The sequence below is a fragment of the Apium graveolens genome, chromosome 10 (assembly GCF_009905375.1).
Source record: "Apium graveolens cultivar Ventura chromosome 10, ASM990537v1, whole genome shotgun sequence".
NCBI lineage: Eukaryota > Viridiplantae > Streptophyta > Magnoliopsida > Apiales > Apiaceae > Apium > Apium graveolens.
This window is the reverse complement of record NC_133656.1, coordinates 240094363-240114999: the sequence shown is the minus strand read 5'-3', so window position 1 is coordinate 240114999 and position 20637 is coordinate 240094363.

Below are 20637 nucleotides of genomic sequence, written 5' to 3'. Positions count from 1 at the left end.
CTTGTTTTCAACTCTTAACCTTAAAATATCCTGAGTAGCAGTAGTTCGGGGTAATTAATATATTATATTCCGCTTGTACAGGTTTAGTTTGTAGTTAGTATTAATAATGTCCAAAATCTATACCCCGGATTTGGAGGGTGTTATAGTTGGCATCAGAACTTAGGTTTTGACCCTAGAAAATAAGAACATTAGGGTTAAGATAAGATAGGAAGATCATATAGGATAGAAGTAAGAATGTTAGGGTCGCTTGTTTATGTGATTAGAAGTTATGAGTTTTAGGATTGTGATTTGATTGTTTTTGTGTTATTATTGTTATGTACATTAGGATTGTTATGTGATTAGAACAGATATTTGGTGTGTAAGATAGTGATACAATTCGTTTCACAAAAATAAAACTGATATGTTAGATTTTTATATCAAGTAAAAAAAATGCAAAACTAGAATTATAGTGGAAAATTTCATAATTGATTTGATTCTTTTTAACCATATAACTATTTTTGCAAGTACCAATTTCATATTTGATATTAATATAATAATTTTAATTCGTGTTTCCGCACAGATTATGAACTACAAATATTAATTCGATATCTTTAGTCTCGAGCCCGTGTTTCGCACGGGTTATCAACAACTCCTTATGTCCCTGAATATTTTTCCTTTTTGTGTTGGACACGTTTGCCAATGCACACTTTTGATTGTTAATATCTTTAGTTTCGTATTAGTATTAAATATAAAAATTTCATTGTATTAAAGTACTCATAAATATGAATCCAACAAGATCACTCATGACTGTATTTGATCTTATAGATTAGATGTAAATTAGTAGTCAATCGCTTATCATGAATAGTGTAAAAAGTCAAAACATGAGATGTTTTTTGGGACGGAGGGAAGTACCAACTATCTACTTATACTAATAAGCGAAACATGTTTAGGTCCCAAATCTTGGTACTCACTAAAAAATTATACAACTATTTTTAAGCTTTATGTAATTAAAATCTCAACTGACGAAAATTAACTTATACTCTCTATAAATTTTATTTTCCTTTAATTTTTATTTGTTACAGAACATTCAAGCGTCGGTTTACTTTAAAATAATCGTATTAGTAAGTTAAAATGTCAGATTTGTATAAGTAAATAATTAGGTGCATGCATAACTAGAACTATACATTAAAATTTTAAATTTACACTTAACTTCGATTTTTTTAACTACATATTTTAACAACATTTTATCTATTATATTTAGATTTGTATTTTGCACAGATTATGAGTTTCAGTTTTATGCAAATATAATGTGATATTATTATGTTTATTACGGGCCCATGCTTCGCAGCGGGTTACCAACTAGTTATCATAAGTCAATTCCCCGTCGGATTCAAAATAGTACAGTGTCACTCGACCACCAACATATTGAGTTCGTGGTGCCCATTTAACCTCCCACCATGATATAAGAAGCCAAACAGCTAAAGGCTGACAAAAGAGCACAAGCAAGGTTTGAAAAACAGCTAAAGTCAAGTCAGGCTGAAGAACAAAAAGAAATTGAAGACAAAGGTGAAGATGAAGCTATGGGGGACATAGTTGGTACTGAGATGGAGGAAAGAAGTAAGGAAGAATGGCAGAAAGGGGAAAAGAAAGAACGAAGCCGGTCAATGCAAAGAGAAAGAAGGTAGAGAAGACTGAAGATACCCAATCAATATCCAAACCCAATACCCTCTATTCCTGAACCAATGTACCTGACCCCTTAATGAATGTTCATGGTGAACAATCATTCCCAAGGAGGAAACCAATTGATTGGGACACCATCAAATTGCCCACCTTCCTAACTTCTTCTCCACCATCAAAGAAGCAGAAAAGAAGAATCAAATCAACAACCTCTAAAGCCTCAATCAAATTCACACAGAAGCCTAAGCCTAAACCTCAAAACCTCTAAAGATGATTATGTTCACATCTTTGACATAAAAGAACTTCAGACATTGAACTCTATCTGGATGAGCTGGAGGATGTAAGGGGAATAGCTGCGCTACAGACAGCTCCCAGAAAGATTAGTGTTCAAATACAAAGGAGCTGGGGAAAGAACATTGCCTCTTCACAGAATCTGAATGAAGGCTACCTCTACCTTGATTAGAGTCTACTCAGCCATACAAAAGGATTCTGGCTTTACCAGGACTGCCAGGACTGAGATTCTCAACAAGATTGCCAACATCAGGAAAACTTGGAGGGAGCCCAATGCCTTGCCTAGAACTTTACTCATTCAAGAGAGAGGTATTACAATTCACAAATCACCTCATTGGTTGATGGAGTTCAGAGACAACAAAGGAATCAGAAGATTTTTCAGAATTGAAGATCAGCTAAAGATTGCCAGTAATGAAACTCTCAAAGATATGCAATCTAAGTTAGATATAATGAAGAAGATGAAGCTGAATTCTACAGACAACTTCAACTTCAAATAGAGGAGAATGACAGGAGGCTAGGAAAGAAAACCAGGGATCAAAGGAAAAGAAAGTAATTTGCTCAGGCTAAAGGAACACCCTTGGAAACAATGTATTTCTTCAATCTCATCTCAGCATATACATTTTTGTAGCACTTTTGAATTTCTGCTATGTTACAGTTTATATATTGTTAAGTGTTTTGTTATCATCAAGCTAAACCCAAATTTATGCCTACAGTTCTAGTAGACATAAATAGGGGGAGATTGTTAGGAATATGTGTATTAGTTTGATGATAAGTTAAGTAAAACACTTAAGTAGAAATCTAGTGTTTGTAGCCTCAACGGATAAGACCATCTTGGCTATCCGTTGAAGGAGTAGCCTTACTTAGCAATAAGTTTGGTATTGTAGCACATTTCACTCTCTAGTTTCAAGTTGTAATTCTTAGATGTTGTTAGGAAATAATCAGTCATGTTGACTACTAATGGATGTACAAATAGGAGGGCTAATTGTAAATATTTCATGCCTTGTAATTTTGTATAAGTGAAGAAGTGTCAACGGATATTGAAGACCTTCAACGGATAAGAAACAAAGCTTCAACGGTTGTCTCTAATGCTTCAACGGATAAATATCCATCAACGGATAAGTGCTTCAACGGATAAAGCTTCAACTGCTAGAGCATCAACGGATAAAGCCATCAACGGATGAAAGCTTCAACGGATGCTCAGTATCATAGCAGTTGATAGTGACAGTTAACAAAGCTGACAGAGGCACATGGATTGACAGAGATGTGGTAGCCTATTTCAGGAACAGCAAAGAAAAGCCGTTTTTAGTCTGGTTCAAAATGGAAAGTCAACAGATAATTCCATATTACACTGGATAAAAATGGAATAGAAACAAGTGAAGAACTATTTTCATTGTACTTTATCTTTGTCTTTACTTGTAAACTTGGTGATATATAAACCAAGTAGTAGCTAGTAATTAGGATGAATTTTTCCCTGAGCTGTTTAGAAATATCAAGAGAGAAAATCATCTAGTTTGTACTAGGAAGCAGCTGTGATTAATTTTAAATCACAGATTTTCTGAAATAACACATCTCTGGTGGAACAACAAATCCACCAGAAAAGTTTTTAAGTTCTTTGTGTTTATTACATTTGTGTTTGAATATATATCTGTCTGCATCAGCTCCAAGCAATTCACACACATTTGATCACTCAAACACTTAGCCTTACAAACTGCTCAAAACTTGAAAAAGTTTTGAGATTTACATTCAACCCCCCTTCTGTAAATCTCATTGTTAGTCCACTGGGAATAACAATTTCTTATCACCACACATAGTAAACTTGAAATCTACTATAAATGTATGTGCAGGCACTGCTCAAATATTATAGAGTACTTTCAAGCACTTGTTAGTTGCTACACAGACATATTAGCGGTATCATCCGTTAGTTTTATGTTTTTGTAGTTCTTAATGTTTGTTTTCTTGATCTTTCAATCAACTTCATGTACTTATTAGATTATTTGAATGATTTCTTATTTTTGGAGATCATGAGTATATACATCACAACTGCATTTTTTGTTTGTTAATGATCAGTGATTGAACGTGAATACATCGTACAAGGAAGAGTTTCGAAGATGGAGAAATCAACACACAGAAATGAGGCCATGTTGACAACTAAAGTTAGCTTTGATCAACTTCAGAAGGTACATTATTTTCAATCATGAGTGTGTTTTGTGTTATGTTGCTGTGTATGTGGTTTGATTTCTATGCTTAGTTGTTTGATTTCAGGAGGGTTTCTTTTATAAATACTAAGTTCCATTTTAATTGACTTTTTTATAACTATTGAGAAGTCAAACATCAGTTAAAATGAGAGTAAATTTATGGGGTAGAATTGATGATGTCCTTATCATGGAGTATTTTTAATTAAATTTTTATTAGTATTTATTATGAAGAGTACCCTTTATTTATTTATTGAAGAAAATAAGTTCACTCTAGGAAAAGGTATCATGTGATCATTTCGATACTTCTTCAAGTCTTGCCAAGTAAGTTCACTCTAGGAGTATCACATTAATTATAGCTGTGGTAGAGCAAAACGCACTTCTGTCACACCGAAAGCTCATTGCATCCATCTAGCTGCATTACCCTCCATAGCCTGCAGAGGATGTTCAAGCAAAGAAGGAATTTACGCAAACACAAGCAAATGCATCAATCGAGAAAAACTTAAACATCGACACATCACAAGCTAATGACAAGGGTTTCTCCCTTTTCCATTTTGGCAGTCCATTTGCTCTTGCTGATGCATATAAATCAGATTCTCTGCCAGAGTATGCTGTTGGAGGTCTTTCTTTAAACAAGACTAACCAAGATAGTAAAGGTAATCTCACATGCAATACAAAATATTTCATTGAAGAATACAATCTATTCGCGTCTTGCAAGGGAATATCATTTCCTATCTTCTAAGTTAGGAATGAGAAGGTTCCTATGGCCTCTGATACTTCAGTCTGGAATGTGTCCTCTCCATATCCAAACCAGTAAGCTTCTTCTCATAGGAAAATTTATCAATCTCTGATGCTTGATTGTTTCATTTGTTTCATTTATCTTCCTTTTGGTAAAAAGTGCAGTTGAGAATTTAAATTGTTTGATTTTTTTAGCATATCAGTTCATTTCTTTTGTAAAAAAAATGGATTAGTGGGGATTACCAGGCATAATTTGTGAATGCCGCTTGTGGATTATCAGACATTGAACCTTTGATCACTCGTCAGAGTCGGATCATTAAACAATTTTATTTTTATTTTGTTCCTGGACTCGCTATAAGGCCCAAACCAACAGCTCTCCAATTCTTACGAAATTATGTGTTTGATCCAATTTTCTTATATAACCCAACCCAATAAGACATTACATTTAAAAGATATGAGATAGATTTGATAAAAGAAAACAAGCAAGAAAAAATTTACAACATGCTTCATCATTGAGTCTCGTTAAAATTATAATATAATATTCAACACTCTTATCTATTAAAGATCATTACAAACTTTCAAAATCTATGATCAAAATACTACTAATTTCAATCAATATCTAACATAGAAAACATAGATACTCCATCTAAATTGAAATCTAAATATCATGTACTTTTTTCATTTACCAAAGATATCATTTCCCAAAGATATCAGAGCTTAAAATACAGTCACTTGAGAACTGGATTTTGTTTGGAAGATTGGATTTGACCAAATAAGTAACATAAATTTGGATTTGAATTTTATTTCAAATTCAAAATATTAATATTAGAATTCATTTGAAAATTTAAATTGATCACTCCAATCATAACATTCAAAACCTATAGTTTATCTAATAAATATTGGAAATTGATAGATAAACTCCAAAATTTACTATTTAAGCTTCAATTGCCTTGTAAATAACATCACTATCCATGCCAAAGACAAAATTAATGAATTCACATGTGTTCCATATATAATTTTTTGACCTCTTTATGATTTGTAGAATTTAGTTGCTATCCCAACCAACCCAAATTGTCACATATATTATGGATTCTCACTATTTATTGCGAATACTAAGACAAATTAATACCCTCAAAAAAGCTGAAAAGGTCTCAAAAAGTCAAAAAAGAAAAATAAAATGAGTGAATCTTTCATTAATGATATGAATGAAATAATCCCTAAGATATTCAAAAAAGTAAAAAAAAAAATCCAAAAAAACCATGGTCTGAAAAACAGCTGGTAATAATTTCTTATCACCACTCGTAGTCAACTTGAAATCTACTATAAATGTATGTGCAGGCACTGCCCAAATATTACAGAGTACTTTCAAGCAACATATATTAGCGGTATCATCTGTACGTTTTATGTTTTCGTAGTTCTTAATGTTTGTTTTCTTGATCTTTCAATCAACTTCATGTACTTATTAGATTATTTGTATGATTTCTTATTTTTGTAGATCATGAGTATATAAATCACAACTGCATGTTTTTTGTTTGTTAATGATCAGTGATTGAACGTGAATACATCATACAAGTAAGAGTTTCGAAGATGGAGAAATCAACACACAGAAATGAGGCCATGTCGAGAACTAAAGTTAGCTTTGATCAGCTTCAGAAGGTACATTGTTTTCAATCATGAGTGTGTTTTGTGTTATGTTTTTGTGTATGTGGTTTGATTTATACGTTTAGTTGTTTGATTTCGGGAGAGCTTTTTTGTATGAGTACTAATTTCCATTTAATTGACTTTTTTATAACCGTTGTTGAGAAGTCAAACATCAATTAAAATGATAGTAAATTTAATGGGTGTAGAAATTGATGATTCCTTGTCAAGGAGTAATTATTTTTAATTAAATTTTTATTAGTATTTACTATGAAAAGTACCATTATTATTGATTTGTACGAAATAAAACAAAAATGTTGTGTCCATAACTGATGTTAGTGAAATTACATTATTTTCAATTATATGTATTGCTTGATTTATATATCTTTTTGATATCAATTAAAATGGGATAAACAGTGTAGAACTCATGATGTCCTTGTCATTGTTAAATTTTTATTAGTATTATTATAAAGAGTACCATTTATTATTGATTTGTCGAGATTGAACAAAAATGTTGTGTTCATAGTTGATGAGCGAAGGTACATTGTTTTCAATTATGTGTGTGTTGTGTGTGTGATTTGATTGCCTCGGTGTTTGGATTTCACCTTTGTTTTTTATAAATATTACTTCCCTCACATTTTAAGTTATTTTTTTCAACTGTAATCAAACATAAATTAAAATGGGACACTCGTAGTTTTTATAGGAGTGTAGAACTGATGATGTCCTTTTCATGGAGCAATTTTTAATTAAATTTTTATTAGTATTTACTATAAAGAGTACCAGTTATTTATTGATTTGTTGATTTGTCGAGAATGAACAAGATAAACTGGAGTCTGGGTATTCAGTTTGTGTTGCATTTAATATGTTGTTGTGACTGATATCAAATGTATTGATTCTTTTCTGTTGATGTAGTTCTGGAACGGTTTGACACGACATGGGCGTCAGGAGCTTTTGAAAGTTGATAAACAAACATTCCTGAAGCAAGTTCGTAAGGTCTCTTTTGTTCCAGATGTTTTCATTTTTTGGATGAAGAGTTTTCCCGGATTGTCAATTATGGGAAGTCTTCCAAGCAGGACGGAGCTGTTGCTCATCTTTCTTGCAACAGACCGGGAATTCCAGAATCTCAAATTGTTGGTGGTTTTGTCTCATGTGATGATCAAGATCCTTCCGTTCATCCTTGGGGATGTCTGACCCACAACTAGGGATGAGTCACTCACTCTTTTGGATTGCTACTTTCAGTCGAGCTCTTTTAAGGGGATCCAGAAGGTAATCACCCTCTACGTCCATTGATCAATCATTTACTTTTGTTCTTTATGTTTGGTAACTTATTATTGCCGTCTTTGAACCAGGTGTTTGACAATGCCCATACAATAGAATGTACGCGCAAATCGCTTTACCCTGCTGCTTGTGGTATAGGAGGTCGGAGATGGAAAGGAGCTGCATCAGGGAAACCTGTGCAGTGCATAACAGTAGGGATTCCTCTTGAGAAATTGGTCGAATTTTGGTCATCCCAAGGAGAGGAATCTCGACAGTCTATTTTGAAGATTAAAGAAGATGATTTTGTTGAAAAATTAACTTCAGGTTTGACTAAAGCATAGATTACGTAAAGCTTATAATCTTTATATATTATAACACTTTTTTTCTTGCATTTAGGCCTTCTTCATTTGTCTTATTGATAAGGCGGTTGAGGAAGTTTCTATTTATGTCCGTGCATTGATCTAAAATATGTAGTCTTGTATACAATTAAAACAAGAGGAATCTAATGCAAAAGTAAATGAAATACTAGCTAATCATGATTTATTGATTTTCTGCTATCAACTAAATTATGCTAATGTGCCAGGATTGAAGACATGAAGTTCTGCAAAAATTGCAGAAAGAATATTTTGCGGGAGTTTAAGGAACTGATGAGCAGAAGTAAAGAATCTGGCTTTCCCTTTCATCATAAGGTGTGTTTTGATGTTTATGGTATAACCTTGCTTCTAGAATTTAGCAGCAGTTAAATTTCTGTTGTTGTAACATTACTTTGACAGTCATGCACAATTTTTTGATGATGATGCAGTTGCATTTCATAGCCTTTTCATTTATGTAGTAGATGCAAATTCATTTTATTTTTCTGTTTAGATATCCCATGATACTGTTAAAGCTAATACATCGATGGAGAAGCAGTATGTTCATTCCAGGCTAGTGGTTGGCGGATGGTTTTGTCTCAATTACTGAAGGAGAAAGCATTCAGGACCTATTTAAGCATGGCGAAGAGATTGTGAAAGTGGTAAGTAGGTTCTACAAGGCTCGTCATATATCTGGTTTTGGTAATAAAATTAATTTAGTTCCCTATTTCTTGCGGCGTGATTTAATATTCCAGTTTATTTACAGGATAATAGTTTACTGGATAAGAATGGAAATAGGCTGGATCGAGCATGTTCTCACAGCCGAAAAGATGCAAGGACTCCTGAATTTATAAGGAAAGTTCTTCTGGATGCTGCCACAGTCTTTTCAAGGAACAAGTATGTTCAGTCTGTTGGGTATTTTACTTTGATTTTTGTTTGTTGTGTTGTTATTAGATAGATTTGGGATTTTTGTAACATATGAAATTGGTGGTGATAGGTAGACTAAAAACTTAAATGGGTAGACTGATAGGTGTATTTACTATCATGTCTGTGTCTTTGTTAACTAGGTATATCTGCAGGATGACTGTCCCAATTTATCATCAAATAAAAATGGGGAAAGCAATCCAGGCCATTGAACTGTTCATAGTCTAATGTCTATAAAACTAGTCATGTTAGCAAACATGTGTTAGAAAAATGTATGATTATGTTTAGGAGAACGTTTTGTGCGGGTTCTCATCTATATATATATTGCAGCTTGTTGTGTCATGCATAAGTCTTCTAATAGTACAGTGACATATTTACGTGCAGGTTGATAAGGCTGTAAGGGAAGAGGTAGCATGCCAGAATGCCCATAGTGTTTTCGTTTCTCTTGCAGTAAACTTGCTTGAAGAATGTGTTCAAGTTTCTAGCAGGGAAATGCTTACATTGGAAAATCAGGTATTAACGTCCTAGCAAGTTTTTATAGTTAGTCTTGATTATTCTGAGAAATAAAAAATGTCATAAATAATTCTTTTGAATAGATAAAACTCCTTGATGATGAGGAGAGAAGGAAAAGAATGAAGAAGAAGAGCGAAAAGGAAGGAGGAGAATCAAAGAGAGAGAAAAGAAGCACAGAAGAAAAGAGAGATCAAAGAAAATGGACAAAACGGAGACAGTAGTTCGTTAACTAAGCAGCATTCAGTGTCCCAGGTTACAATTGAAGAATCAATAATAGTCGATGAGGAGCCTGATACCACTGACACAATTGAATCGAAGTCATCCAGGCCTACATTTCCACAAATCCAGGATGAGCTGCAAATGAATGAGTCAACAAGGAACAATGTCCAGGATGAGCAGGAAATCAGTCCTGATGGAAACTGTGGTAGCAGTAACTGTAAGAACAGTTCAACTGTATCTGATCGACCTGGATACTACCTCAAACTGCTCAATTCAGGAGCAATGCACAGTTGTTCCTAGAAGTCGGACTACGATTAACAAATCCAAAGAAGGTATCATGGTGATCATTTCTATTCTTCTTCAAGGTCTGCCAAGAAGTTCACTCTAGGAGATCATATTAATTATAGCCTTGGTAGAACAAAACGCACTTCTGTCGCACGGAACATTTCTTCTAGAAGGGACTCACAAAAAAAGAAAGGCGGGGACAACAACAGTGTCCCATCTTCGAAGTCCCTGGTTCTTGAGCCCTTTCCAACTTCAAATTCAGAACAACAATCAGACAGTATAGATGACTTGCGACGTCTGCATAATGGGGTTCGTGAATGTGAAGAAGTTGTGATGGATGAAAAGCAGCTATCAGATGGAGGTGAGGCTATCAGAAGCTGCTTGTTGGACGGGAGAAGAATTCACACCCCAGGAAAAGTATCAGAAGAAAATGCCAATGTGATCGATGATGTTAGTCGTGTGTATTTGCAAGCTCAAGGCATTCCAGAGAAACAGGAAACTATGCAAAAACACCAAATGCAGCAGCAGGTGAGGAAAACCTAAACTCCGACATCCCTCCTGCTGAAGATAAGGGTTTCTCCTTTTTTACTTTGGTAGTCCATGCGCTCTGGCGGAAGATAAGAGTTTCTCGTTTTTTTCATTTTGATAGTCCATTTGCATTTGCGGATGCATCTAAATCCGATTCTCTGCCATTTGTAGAATACAATCTATTTGCGACTAATAAGGGATAACATTTTCTCTCTTCTCGATATTGGATTAAGGTCAGAGTTCCATAAGGCATATGATACTTCAATCTGGGTTTATTCTTGTCCAAGTGATGAATGTTTGAGCACTTAATATTTCCAAACAAATTGAGCTTCCTCTCAGAGGAAAGTCTTTCGACTTCTGATTCTTGATTATCTGTTAATTTTCTTATTGTCCTTGTATTGAACAAGTGACTTTAATGTTACAGATGCAAACCTTTTTTTTCTATTCGAAGCCATTTTTCTTTTCTACAAAAAATGTAGTTGAAATTATTGAACGTAATCATGAGTGCTGGTTTCCAGATGTTGAATCTTGAATCACTTGAGAAATTACTCCTATTCACTATGCATTCTTCTTGTTTAATATAGAAATTCTGTGCTCTTTTTTTAATCATCTTAAACTACACAACAAGCATTCTGCAGGTAAGAGCTTAATTAGTTCAGATATATAAAAACAGTAACACGATAAGTGTAGGCATTGATTTTTTTTCTCGTTCCTCCACCTTTCCAACTCATAATCAAGATGAAAGCCCTTATTTTTCAACTTATAAGTAGTGAACTGTAGATATCCCAAAGAGCACCGATTCATGCTCTCCCAGTTATTAAGTTGCACTTGCAAGGATTTCACGATTGCATTCTCGAGTTTTTACTGTCAAATATCCCTGCGGCTTTATGCACAACTAGCTAAGAAAAAGAAAAAGAACACAGCATCTACATGTTTGATTTGAGGATGATGTGTTAATACTATTGAGATTAATCCCGGTTAATCCTACTTCACATTGCATTGTCAGTTTCTGCACGAATCCTCGAACAGCTGATAAATTGTCCAGGATACTGTAAACTGTCAATTTATTCTACTTCATGTTGTAAGAAAGGTTTTTTCTATGTTTATGTATCAAGTTTTCAAAAAGCTATAAATAGAATAAGAAGGTTGTGGTTCAATACATGTTTAAAATTTAAAAGCACAGCTGTTGTCCTGAGTATTCCAAGAGCTCTCAATAAAAAACAATTTGAGAAAATTTTTGGGATCAATTTAGGACCACTGACATTACTCTTTTGTCAAGGTCTTGCAGGAAAACTTATCGGAAGCATGAAATAGGAATGTAATAGTTCTGGAGAAATTAACGGATATACTGAAACTTTGCAGATACACTGTTCTACACAATATTTTATTTTGGACAGAAATAGGGTTTACCGTTTACAATAGCCATCAATTTATTTTTCAAGTTTAACTGAAAAATTCTATTTCAAGTTTTTAGTTGATATTAGCAATAAACTAGTGTTTATTTATAAAACAATTGTGGTATGAAGGATATACTATTGTTATGATGTAAGTGCCTTATTGTAGGAACGGGAAATAATGGCCACTAAAGATTCCATCTTAATAAAGAAACATGTCAGAGTTCAGAATATGCAGACGGTACAGATGCCCCCACTACGCCTACAGATCTGGGGTTCGTGAATGTGAAGAAGTTGTGATGGATAACAAGAAAATAGCAAATGGAGGTGAGCCTATCAGAATCTGTTTGTTAGAAGGGAGAAGAATTTGCAAGCTCAAGACATTCTGGAGAAACAGGAACCTATGCAAAAATAATCAAATCCAGCAGCAAGTTCTCCTTTCTTTATTTTGGTAGTCCATTTGCTCTTGCAGAGGCATCTTAATCAGATTCTCTGCCATCAAAGGATTCTGTTGGAGAAAATTCTTTAGTCAAGTTTATCCATCATAATTAAGGGGATCTCACAAGCAATAAGAGAGATTCCTTTGAAGGATACAATCTATTGCGACTAACAAGGGGATAACATTTTCAATCTTCTCGAAGTAGGATCAAGGTCAGGGTTCCATAAGGCGTATGAAACTTCAATCTGCTTTTTTCTTGTCCAATGTGATGACTGTTTGAGCACGTACTTGGTATTTCTTTGAAGAATACAATCAATATGCGACTAACAAGGGGATAACATTTCCTATCTCCTCGAAATAGGATCAAGGTCAGGGTTTTTATAATTCATAAGGCCTATGATACTTCAAATCTGGTTTTATTCTTGTCCAAGTGATGAATGTTTGAGCACTTGGTATTTCCAAACACAATGAGCTTTCTCTGAGGAAAGTCTTTCGACTTCTGATTCTTACTCAATTTATCTGTTGATTTTCTTTACTTATTATCCTTGCATTGAACAAGTGACTTCAAATGTTATAAATGCAAACCTTTATTTATTTTTTTCTATTTGAGGCCATTTTTTATCAGAATTAAAGTAGTTGAAATAATTGAACCTAGTTGTGAGTCACTACAAGAATAATGTCAATAGACATCACACATTAGACATCGGTTAACTTTGCCACTGATGTTAAAAGAGGTATTGACATCATCCCGTGTTTTTGTGATGTCTTTGTTCTTTGTAGACATCGTCATAAATATTTACAATGTTTTACTTTTTTCCGTCGTAAGTTAGGCGCACACTTTTTTTCCGTCGCAAATTTTCCGTCACAAATGGCCATATTTCTTGTAGTGAAGAAAAGGTCTCAAAAAGTCAAAAAGGAAAATAAATGAGTGAATATTTCATTAATGATATGAATGAAATAATCCCTAAGATATTAAAAAGTAAATCAAAAAATCAAAAAAAAACCATGGTCTGAAAACAACTGGTAATAATTTCTTATCACCACACATAGTAAACTTGAAATCTACTATAAATGTATGTGCAGGCACTGCTCAAATATTACAGAGTACTTTCAAGCACTTGTTAGTTGCTACACAGACATATATTAGCGGTATCATCCGTTAGTTTTATGTTTTTGTAGTTCTTAATGTTTGTTTTCTTGATCTTTCAATCAGCTTCATGTACTTATTAGATTATTTGTATGATTTCTTATTTTTGGAGATCATGAGTATATACATCACAACTGCATGTTTTTTGTTTGTTAATGATCAGTGATTGAACGTGAATACATCGTACAAGGAAGAGTTTCGAAGATGGAGAAATCAACACACAGAAATGAGGCCATGTTGACAACTAAAGTTAGCTTTGATCAACTTCAGAAGGTACATTATTTTCAATCATGAGTGTGTTTTTTGTTATGTTGCTGTGTATGTGGTTTGATTTATATGCTTAGTCGTTTGATTTCAGGAGAGCTTTTTTTATGAATGCTAACTCCGTTTCATTTTAATTGACTTTTTATTAACGTGTTGAGAAGTCAAACATCAGTTAAAATGAGGGTAAATTTTATGAGTGTAGAATTGATAATATCCTTATCATGGAGTAATTTTAAATTAAATTTTTATTAGTATTTACTATGAAGAGTACTATTTATTTATTGATTTGTCGAAATTAAACAAAAATACTGTGTCCATAACTGATGTTAGTGAAGTTACATTGTTTTCAATTATGTGTGTGGCTTGATTTACATGCCTAGTTTCTTTTTTGATTTCAGTTTTGAAAAGTCAAATATCAATTAAAATGGGATAAACAGTATAGAACTTATGATGTCCTTGCCATTGTTAAATTTTTATTAGTATTTATTATGAAGAGTACCATTTATTTATTGATTTGTCAAGATTGAACAAAAATGTTGTGTTCATAGTTGATGTAGCGAAGGTACATTGTTTTCAATTATGTGTGTGTTGTGTGTATGATTTGATTTATATGCCTAGATGTTTGATTTCAATAGCGTCTGTTTTTTTTGTAAATATTACTTCCGTTTCATTTTAAGTTATTTTTTTATCAACTGTAAATCAAACATAAATTAAAATGGGACACTGGTAGTTTTTATAGCAGTGTAGGACTGATGATATCCTACACAAGATAAACTATAAACTATAAAGAGTACCAGTTATTTATTGATTTGTTAATTTGTCGAGATTGAACAAGATAAACTGGAGTCTGAGTATTCAGTTTGTGTTACATTTAATATGGTGTTGTGACTGATATCAAATGTATTGATTCTTTTCTGTTGTAGTTCTGGAACGGTTTGCCACGACATGGGCGTCAGGAGCTTTTGAAAGTTGATAAACAAACATTCCTGAAGCAAGTTCGCAAGGTCATCTTTTGTCCCAGATAGTTTTCGTTTTTTGGATGAAGAGTTTTCCGGGATCTTCAAGTATGGGAAGTCTTCCAAGCAGGACGCAGCTGTTGCTCATCTTTCTTGTAACAGACCGGGAATTCAAGAATCTCAAATTGTTGGTGGTTTGTCTCAATTTGATGATCATGATCCTTCCGTTCATCCTTGGGGATGTCTGACCACAACTAGGGATGAGTCCCTCACTCTTTTGGATTGCTACATTCAGTCGAGCTCTTTTAAGGGGATCCAGAAGGTAATCACACTCTACGTCCGTTGATCAGTCATTTACTTTTGTTCTTTATGTTTGTAAACTTATAATTGCCGTCTTTGTATCAGGTGTTTGACAATGCCCACACAATAGAAAGTAAACGCAAATCGCTTTACCCTGCTGCTTGTGGTGTAGGAGGACGGAGATGGAAAGGAGCTGCGTCAAGGGAAACCTGTGCAGTCCATACTGTAGGGATTCCTCTTGAAAAATTGGTCGAATTTTGTACCGGAACCTTTTGTACCAGATCCACCAGCACTAGGAGTCACATCGCAGATTATTAAGGCAACTCCTGATGGTGCCTCCATGAATTCTTCTTCTTCTTCCAATAAAATAGTGACACAGGATCAGATCACTAAACGGATTGGGAAAGGCCGAGAAGAGGAGAAGGTCCAGGACAGCAACAAGAATCTGTAAGTTTATTTAACTGTATATAAGTTTTTTTCTTGTTCAGGTATTTACAAATTTAAAGCTGGATTTGATTAACGGACATGTTACTCAGAATCTTACTTTGTAGAGCTCTGTACATGTCTGGTAATTTATTGAATCTACAAACGAGAATTTTTTGGTTCTTTACCCAACTAATTTTTTCCGAGTAAATAGAAGTTGATGATTAGTACATGTGGCTCGATGAATTTTTGTTTAATGAATGTCGTCGTCTTTGGGGTATGTTGATTTGCAGGTTCAAGCCCAAAAATATGAGCACCTGAAAGAAAAAAGAGAATTTGCTTTACTCACCAGGACTGATATCGATACCATGGATGATGGATTTAGATGGAGGAAATACGGCCAAAAAACATGTGAAAGGCACCCCTTTCCTCTATGATGGAAAGGTTTTTTCTATGTTTATGTATCAAGTTTTCAAAAAGCTATAAATAGAATGCGAAGGTTGTGGTTCAATACATGTTTAAAATTTAAAAGCATAGCTGTTGTCCTGAGTAATTCCAGAGCTCTCAATAAAAAAATGATTTGAGAAAATTTTGGGATTAATTTAGGACCATTGACATTGCTCTATTGTCAAGGTATTGCAGGAAAACTTATCGGAAACATGAAATAGAAATGTAATAGTTCTGGAGAAATTAACGGAAATACTGAAACTTTGCAGTTACACTGCTCTACACAATATTTATTTTGGACAGAAATAGGGTTTACAATAGCCATCAATTTGTTTTTCAAGTTTAACTGAAAAATTCTATTTCAAGTTTTTAGTTGATATTAGCAATAAACCGGGGTTTATTTATCAAATATTGTGGTATGAAGGATATAGTATTGGTATGAAATAATGGCCATAATAGATTCCAACTTAATAAAGAAACATGTCAGAGTTCAGAATATGCAGATGGTACAGATGCCCAGCTATGCCTACAGAAATGGAATTTAAGAATTCCATTTCTGAATGTGAAGATGGTTAGTGAATGTGAAGAAGTTGTGATGGATAACAAGCAAAGAGCAAATGGAGGTGAGCCTATCAGAAGCTGCTTGTTTGGCAGAAGAATTCACACTGCAGGAAAAGTATCAAAATAAATTAATGGCAACGGAAACCTTGATTTTTGTCTTATGTATTTGCAAGCTCAAGGCATTCCAGAGAAGCAGGAACCTGAGTTAAAACAACCAAATGCAGCAGCAGGTAAGGAAAACCTAAACTCCGACATCTCACTGGCTGAAGATTAGGGTTTCTCTTTTTCCATTCTGGTAGTCCATTTGCTCTTGCGGATGCATCTAAATCAGATTCTTTGCCATCATAGGATTCTGTTGGAGGTAATTCTGAGGTCAAGTTTATCCATCATAATGAAGGGGAACTTTCAAGCAATAAGAGAGATTCCTTTAAAGGATAAAATCTATTTGCGACTAATAAGGGGATAAAATTTTCTATCTTCTCAAATAGGATCAAGAGGGTTCCACAAGGCCTATGATACTTCAGTATTCTGGTTGCGTTTCCAAGTGATGAATGTAAACAATAAGCTTCCTCTCTGAGGAAAATCTATCAACTTCTGATACTTACTTGATATTGATATGTTTTCTTAACTTATTATCTTTGTATAAAACAAGTGACTTTAAATGTTTAAAATGCAAACTTTTTTTTTTCTATTTGAGGCCAATATTTTTTAGAATTATTGTAGTTGAAATATTTATCCTTAATTGTGTGTGCTGCTTCCAGATGTTTATATCTTGAATCAATTGACAAATTACTTCTATTCACTATGCATTCTTCTTGTTTAATATAAAAATCATGATTCCAACTTGATAAGGTCTCGGATGAATTCTGTGTGCTTTGTTCAATCGTCTTAAACTACACAATGAGCATTATAGTTGGGGGTCTACTTATGATCAAACAATTTCGCATCTTATTTGTGTCATTAAGAAATTATGTGATTTCTGTTGCAGAGAAAACACAAAGGCCAGGTACTATAGAAGACAAAATGTAGAAGAACACTGTAACAAAGTGTTGATAGCACATTGACAAGTGTGGGCTAGCAATCTTAGCATACAGTTGAATCTTTATATTTTCAAGCACCTCAAAAGAAAATATTTGTTTATGTTACTGTGTTCATGTTGTTAATCTTTGTACTGATGATAAGAATGATGGGGAGGTTGTTGTGAAGAGACAAAATGAACTAGTTTAATTATGTTAAATTTCTTACCTGTGTACTACAGATGCATGAAATGCAAGTATTAATGAATGACAAGAAAATTTAAGCCCATATCAAAGTTTCAAACTTAAATTAAGCATACCAAAGTGAAATCAAAAGCTGCAGTTCAGTTTTGCAACACATCATAACAAAAGCACTGATTAATGTCTGAAATTGAACTAGATAAACATAAACAAAAGAGCATTCTTCAAGTGTCCTTGTCCTTCCCTTTTCTTGATTGTTTTACCTTGGCATCATTCCTCAAATTCTTGCTTGTTACCTCAATAGCAGCTCTCAAAACCCCTGGAGTTATGACATTTTTTCCCATGAGATAGGAAAGGTGGGTCTTGAATTGCTTCACAGGTGGTGGCATTTGTTTCCCCATCTTCATTGGGCATGTGTATGTATTGTGTAACTCTCCAGAGTTTGGTCCATCTGCCATCATTGTGTCACCATCATCATCATCATCATTATCAAGACATACAGGAGTATCACTTGTATTTTTGAACTTTCTAAAAGTTGTTTTGATATACAATATGTTACTTCTTCTCACATCAAGTGGAGAGGGAGCCCTAGCAGCTCTGGATGTTTTCTATGCCTCAATCTTTAAGCCCATTTCAGCTTTTATCACATTTCTTCTTTCCTCTTCAGCAACTTTCTGAGGGACTAAGTCATCCAATATCTGAGCTTCTTGCTACAACTTAAAATGAGACCTTGTCCAGTGATGGAAAGGTACATTTGTTAGCCATTGCCAAGCTCCTACATTTTCCTCTTTGACAATGTTCATGGCATTCTGAATGGACTCTACATTACTTTCCCTAGCACAACTCCATAACTTCTCCTTAAGTGACCTACCCCATATTTTTGCTTGAAGTTATTATGCATATGCATAACATAATATCTCTGCTCAGTCAATGGTATCATTTCTTCTATCACATTTAATAGCCCTTTTTTCCTATCAATAAAAGTCCACCCATCCCCAGACCTAATGTCAAAGTCCTGAACTAGTAAAGCAAGAAATCACCTCCATGTTTCTAACCTCTCAGCTTCTACTACTGCATATGCTAAAGGGAACATACAGCTATTAGGATCAATGCCAACTACACATAATAACTGACTTTTATACACTGTTTTAATATGGCATCCATCTAATCCAATCACCTTCCTGCACCCTAGCTTGAATCCATGTTTTAATCCACCAAGGAAGATGTAGATCCTCCTAAATTGACCAACATTTCCTGCAACAAATACCATTTAAACATAATTTAGCACAAAAGAAAAACAGATCTGAGAATATAATAGAAAATAGAAGACATGTCACACCTGGTTCAATGTCAATCTCAACTGTAGAGTTGGGATTTCTTTTCAAGAGCTCTGTCTTGTAATCCCACAGTTTCTCATATTGCTCCTCATGTATGCCATTGATGGTCTTATGCATTTCCTTCTTGCTTTTCTGAGAATATGAGCCGGAAAATCAATTTGCAAATCCTTCAAGGCACTCTTGTGAAAAGATTTGATAGGCCAAGTTGGATTTATCCTGAATTCTGGCAGATATTTCCTTGCTAGAAAACCAGAGTTAATAAGGGGCAAACCTCTTTGCTCTCTCACACATGTGTGGTCTGTAAAGGCACAAGCAATAAAAGCATAAGTTATAGGCTCTGCAACTATAGTCACCAACAGTAAAATATACATTAAAACATTAGTAAATGACCAATATGTACCTCATCCCACAGTCTTTATTTGGATGTACTTGTCAAAATTTAATCCTGCATAAATGAACCAGGGACATGGATCCTTGCACACAGCTCTAACCCTAGTTATATCACTCTTCACAAACTTCACTACCCTCCCCTCAGTGTAGGAATGCTTCATTATGGCCTCTCTGCATTGATAATGATCTGTGAAAATGGTCCCAACTGTCCACTTTATATTGTCACTAACTTTGAACAATGGAAATGATTGCCTTCTCTTAAGGGCATCAAATTCATCCTCCAAGTCATTGTCTGGCAAACTATCTAAGTCATCACAGTCACTTTCATGTTTTTCCCCTTCACTTTCATCTCCCACTTCCTTACCTAGTCCTAGGTCTTCTCTGATTCTACCTACCCATTCCACCCCCTCATCAACATTGTTAGCAAAAACCATGTCATCATCAGTCATAGAATAGTCAGAATCATCAAAATTATAGTCATCAAGTTCATCACTCCACTCCCCAACATCATTACTTCCATCTCCTTCAATCCTTTGAAATAAATTATGATCTTCAAACGAGTCCAAATTGGTTTCATCACAATGCTTGACATAAACATCTATCTTGTTATTATTTATCCGATCAAGCCCTATCATATCCTCTATATCAGTTTGACATCTCATTAGAACTAGACCATTTTCCAAATCTTTAGTAGGATTCTATAGTACATACAAAATAGTCCACTACCTCACATAAGTTAAATTCTATTCTCTATAAACTTTGTTTTTAACACAAATCGACTTCGATTCTTTGTAAATTTTATTTTCTTTGCAAACTACTAAGTAAATTACTAACACGAATTGATTTATATTATCTGTAAACTTTATTTATCTATAAATTATATTAAAAATTTATTAAGTTACGTTAAATTAAGTAAAATAACATATATTTACTTTTATTTTGAAAAACTACTAACTGCAAAGTAAACTATTAACACGAATTGACTTCTATTCTCTGTAAACTTTATTTTCTATTAGTTAGTGTTAATCCTAGTGTCACTTTACTTTTAAATTGGATAATATTATTTTTAAAATAATTAAGTAATAACAAATGTGTAACGACCGAGAAATTGCGCTTGTATTATATTATAATAAAGATAAATTATGTGTATTATTATGTGATTAAATGTGTT